We start from the raw sequence: 5,655 nt of genomic DNA, 5'->3' as shown, positions 1-5,655 counted from the left end.
TCTTTCCAAATGTTTTACCCACAGAAACTGTGAGAGATAATAATATGATGACCATTGTTTTAAGTCACAAAAAGAAAAAAAAAAGGAGATAAGGAAAACACATTTCCCTCAGGGCATTTGCCAACTTTTGGAGCACAGTGAGAGAACAAGATTCTGGACAAAGGATCTAGTCAGGGGCAAAGGCAAAGAGGCAGAAAACCCAGAGAACTTGCAAAAATATTAAGATGCTGAAGAGACAAAACTTGGAATTCAAGACTTCCATACAGCCAGTATTCAAAATTAACATGTAGATTTTACATTTTATCAGCTATTCTTTTCACATCACACCCACAAAAATGGCTAAATTGAAAAGGACTGATAACCATTATTGGTAAGCATGTGGAGTTACTTGAACTCTCCTATGTTTAAAGTGTTAGAGCCGCTCTGAATATCAATTTGGCACTCAATACCTACAAGTGACAAATGCGTATACTCCACTCCTAGATATACACTTAGCAGAAATGACTACACATGCTTATGAAAAAAAGTATGTACACTAGTACATAGCAGCACTGTCCTTAATAGATAAAACAGGAGACAATTCAAATGTTCATCACAGCAGAATGAATGAATAAATGATATTATATTCACACAATGAAATGTTATGCAGTGATGAGGGTGAATGAATTAGTTCTACATTCAATGGCACAGTTTAGTCTTACAAACAATATCTTGATTGAAATAAAACTGGACACATACAAAATTTCCTTTTTTATTACATTTGTATAAAGCTCAGAAATAGGTAAAACTAATCTATGCTCTGAGAAGTTAGGAAAATGATTACCTTAGAAAGGATAATGACTGGAAGTGGTGATTAGTGGCGTTCTGGGATGTTGTCTATTTCTTGATCAGGTTGCTGGTTCTATGGATATTTCCTCTTGGTGAAAATTCAGTGAACTGCACACTTAGGTTTTGTGCATATCTCTATATAATCTATGCTTCAATAATTTTTTTTTTAAAAAGATCTTGTCCCTATACTTTCATGCATTTTACTTCTGGAAACCCTCCAGGTTTTCGGGGAAGAGCTATGAAAGATCCCATTCTGGCTCTTGCAGGTGGAGGACAAGTAACCATTCTGAAATGAATCTAGAGCATTCTCCATAACAAAAGCCTACTATCCTGTGGAAAAGACTCTGCCAACACCTTACCCTAGATAGAGGTAAGGGCCTTCACTCAACTCCAACTCCCTCTAGCTTTCCTAATTCACCTAAGGGAGAAGGGAGAAAGCAAAGAACATTTACAAAAGTCAAAGCCCACAGACATAGGCCCACTAAATGACTGAGATTAAGATTATAGGCCACTTTTCCTCCCCTACACCTTACTACCACACCAAAAGGACTCCAGTATAACAAATAACAATAGATATCCCCCAAAAGAGCTGAAATGTGCATACTCTGTCTAAGGAGGAGGTTTTAGAGAAGCTCCAAAACAATAGAGAAACAAAACAAAAGGACATTAGAGAACACTGAAGCCAATGGCACAGCACAGCAAACATTAAACACAGCCCAATTTCTAGCCAGATTAACACAGAACCTCACACTAAGGGCCTGTTACAATTCCTATCCCCTCATGCCTGACCTTAAACAAAAAAATCAGAAGGCAAGAGAAAGGAAGATCTCCAAACTGGACTAAGTCATATTTTTAATATATAGTATAAACTGCCTCATGAAAATCCAAATTAATCTACTCCACTTAAGGTAATTTTTTCTTCATCTGGCATAAGGCTTAGTTACCTGTTTTAGTTATAAACAGTATCATACTTTTGGAGATTTTAATACTGAATTTAATTAACACATTTTCTGCTAACATGCTAAATAATATTCTTACCTCAGATCTCTGTTCAAATGTCACTCACTGCATCAGTGAGTCCTTACATCACTTAAAATAGCAGCACTTCTCCACACTCCTGATCCACTCTCCTTGGCTTTTTTTTAATCCAACACATTATAAATCTTACTCGATTGTTTATTATTTGCCTTTCCCTACTAGAACGTAAGCTTTACGACAGCTGTCTTGATCTGTTCATTATCCCTCTCAAAATGCCTATGACAGTTAAGTGTTTAGTAAATGTTAAGTATATGAATAAATATTCACTCCATTAACATGTATTTATAGATAAATATTGTTAAATAAAGATACCAGATTATGTAAGAGTAGCTTAACGCTAAATGAATTCTTACGGTGTACTAAGAACTGCGCTAGAGCCGGCCTCCGTCCTGTCAGGCGCTGCACGTGGTCAGCGTGGGGTCAGCGTGGGGTCAACGCAGGGTCAACGCGGGGTCAGCAGACCTGGCGTGCGGCGGGCTCCTGGGCCTGGCGGGTGCAGGGTATACACGCTGCGGTCAGGCCAGTGCAAGTACAGATTTCAGAAGAATCAGTCTTGCATCCTGATCCTGGATCTAGACAGTGCCTAGAGGACGACCTTCTTGGAGCAGTCAACCCGCTTTACCAAGAACTCCAAGAGGAAGAGTCTGTTCCAAATCACCAGCACGTGGGCGTAAACACTGGCACCGTGGACGGTGAAAAGGCTCGCCTTACTTTCTGGGACCTAGGTGGGCAGGAAGAGCTGAAGGCTTTGTGGAACAAGCACCATGCAGAGAATCACAGCATCAGTGTCTGTAGACGAAGAGAGGCTGTCTGAGTCCAAACAAGTATTTGAGAAGATGGTCCGGAGCGAGGTGCTGGACAATGTCCCTATCCCGTTGCTGGCCAAAAGCAGGACGTTGAGTCTCGCTTCTCGATCCCATCGAGACCGCGTTCAGCGACAGCATCTTCAAGATCCGGAGGCGCGACAGCCTAACCCAGGCCTGCTGCGCCCTCCTGGGCAAGGGGCTGCGCGAGTGGACGGTGAAGCACGTCGTGCGGAAAGTGTGCCGGCCTCTTCCAGGTTGCGGCGCGTTGGGGCATCAAGTAGGTACAGGTGGTGTCCGCTGGCACACACCGCTCGTCCCATAGTGCAAGAGGAGCTCCTGCTAGCTCCATGCCTCCCATGCCGGGGGCTGGGTTTGCTTTGCCTTTTGGTTTTTCCACTGGCTTTGTTTTTCAAAAAAAAGAAAAGAAAAGAAAAAAAAACCCTGTACTAAACAGCATAGATTTTACACAGATTACTTTATTTAAATTTTATAGCATCTCTCTGTGTAGGTACTATTATCCGTTTTGCAAATGAGAAAAATGAAGAACAAAGAGATTAAGCAAATTTTTCAACATCCCCCAGAGATTCGTTGAACTTTTTTTTGATCTCTTAGATTTTTGGCTAAAGCACCAATATTTGAAATTATAGGAGCCCAGACAAAAGAAGAGCCAATCTGCACATCTCTGAGGGACTTTTTTGAAGGTATATCTGACAGTTCTACTGTGATCAGACCAGCACCCAAATCTAAAATATATAAAGAGAAGATTAGAAATTTGGAAAGAGTTTCTGGGAAGTAAACTAGTTGTCTTTTCAGATAGTCATTACGAGATTGAAGAAAAGTGCTGTGGCTTTTCCCATCTTCCTTTCTCCTTTTTTTTTTTTTTTTTTTTTTTTAGCCTTTTCTGAGGCCACACCTGTGGCATGTGGAGGTTCGCAGGCTAGGGGTCTAATCAGAGCTGTAGCCGCAGGCCTACGCCAGAGCCACAGCAATGCGGTATCTGAGCCGCGTCTGCCACTTACACCACAGCTCACGGCAACACCGGATCCTTAACCCACTGAGCAAGGCCAGGGATTGAACCCGCAGCCTCATGGTTCCTAGTCCGATTCATTACCCTCTGAGCCACGACGGGAACTCCTTCCTTTTTCCTTTTCAAGAGATTTGCTGCCCAAGACAAGAATCCAGAGATGATCATCTCACTCCTGTGCTTGATGAGCTTCACCAAGGTGGGGTGCAATGAGAGAATTCTCAGTAGCTTAGCTTCTGTCCTCTGGGGTTTGAGAGCATACATGGGTATAGAATCAGATACCTACCTCTTATCTGGATAATGCTGAAGTTAACTCAAGCATTCCCTTGTTGCAGGGCCTGAAGACAGCGAGCTATAAACAGCCACAACTCCCAACAGTTTGCCGTAACAGAGCTAGGATGAATGCATGTGGAAGGTCCCCATTTATGAAGGTGGACTCATTGCAGTAGAAATTCAAAAGTGAGAGACTTTGAAATAAACCCACCATGTGTAGGATCTGAGTTGGGTATGACCAGATGTCATCCAGAGAGGACATCATCAATAGCATTAAACCATGCAATGCGGAGGTCTCCACAACTCCTCCAAGGAATGAAAGGCAGCAGAAGCTGACTTTTGGATTTCTTTCCCAAAGAAGGCATTGACAGCCTGTCAGCAGCAGCCAAGAGGAAATAAAATCGCAGCACCAAAGAAATAAAAAGTAAGTAAAAATTTACACTTTGGTTCTAATCTCTTCTCTGTTTCACTGTGCTGCTTCAGATTGTTTTGTGTCAGTTAAGGAGGAGGAATAAATGAATAGGCCTTCTACTAATTCAGGACCACAAGCCCTCGGTCAGTGTGAGTTAGGATAGGGAAGGGGGTTGCTTTTTAAAACTGGATTAAGATTGAGTCATGTTGTAGTCTGTTAGGAATTTATAACACATATACTTCATTTAATTGAAAGTTCTCAGGAAGTTATGAGATCTGTCTGCCCTAGATATCATCAAGGGATAAAGAAGTCTAGATCAAACCAAACAGGTTGAAAGCAATAGTGAAGAAAAAGTAAACTTTCCCGCTTGTACCCTACAATGACTGACTTGTTCTATAAACAAGTTACAATGATAGCTCTCATACTTAATATAGACTTAATATTTCCAAAAATAAATAATTTAAAAAGAATGTAAAAATAATCCTCATGGTCTCTAAAAACACTGAAATATGGCAATATCTGGACTAGGAATATTTCCTATTTTGATGCCAACAGTCTAGATTTATAATGTCAGTCCTGGCATAAATGGGTTATTTTTGACACAGATTCCTCAATTAATCTCAGTCAACCAGTTTGCATCTGCTCTAACAGCCATTTGCAGTAACAGCCATTTGCTGTAAAGACCAACAGAAGACAATAGAGATGCAGCATATCTAATCTGCTAAGAGGCTTTAAGATTATCAAGATTATGTATGAAGGGATAACCAAACATCTACTTAAAACAACAGAATAACCAAAATCATTGAGTGATGCTGCAAAATACCTTTCTTAACTCATTTAATCTTATCAACCCTTTAGGGAGGTTCATTATCATTCCCATATATCTAGGAAACTGAGGCATAGAAAGATTAAAAAACTTGTTGGTCATCCAGTTAGGAGGTTGCAGACAGGACTTGAAACCCAGTGTTTTGGATGCAGTCTCTGCTTCCTCTAATTTTTATGTAAAAGAGATGTCTCAAGTGGCAAAACAGAACTAGTCAAAAATTTTTAAAAGTAGTTATAAAATTATAAGAGAGTTCCCTTGTGTTTCCTTAAGAACCCAGAACTCCTAATGTCAGAGGTATCAGTTTTGAAAATTTTTCTCTGCCCAAAGTTGATTATAGCATTATTATAAAATTCTCAGTGCTTGTCTTTTCTGGGTCTTCAAACCCAGTATGGTAGGCAGGGATTTCTTTAAAGTCAAATTTAGCTGGAGGGGAAATATTAATCATTAA

General features: G+C 40.4%; 1 pseudogene; it reads left to right on the top strand.

Moving 5' to 3' along the window:
* The first annotated feature begins 2,207 nt into the window (after positions 1-2,207).
* On the top strand, positions 2,208-2,994 carry LOC125120623 (ADP-ribosylation factor-related protein 1-like; annotated as a pseudogene).
* The last annotated feature ends 2,661 nt before the right edge of the window (positions 2,995-5,655 follow it).

This window comes from Phacochoerus africanus, chromosome 2, assembly GCF_016906955.1.
Source record: "Phacochoerus africanus isolate WHEZ1 chromosome 2, ROS_Pafr_v1, whole genome shotgun sequence".
In the NCBI taxonomy this organism is placed as follows: domain Eukaryota; kingdom Metazoa; phylum Chordata; class Mammalia; order Artiodactyla; family Suidae; genus Phacochoerus; species Phacochoerus africanus.
The sequence above is the reverse complement of the archived record's forward strand: the minus strand, read 5'-3'. Positions and strand labels throughout refer to the sequence as shown.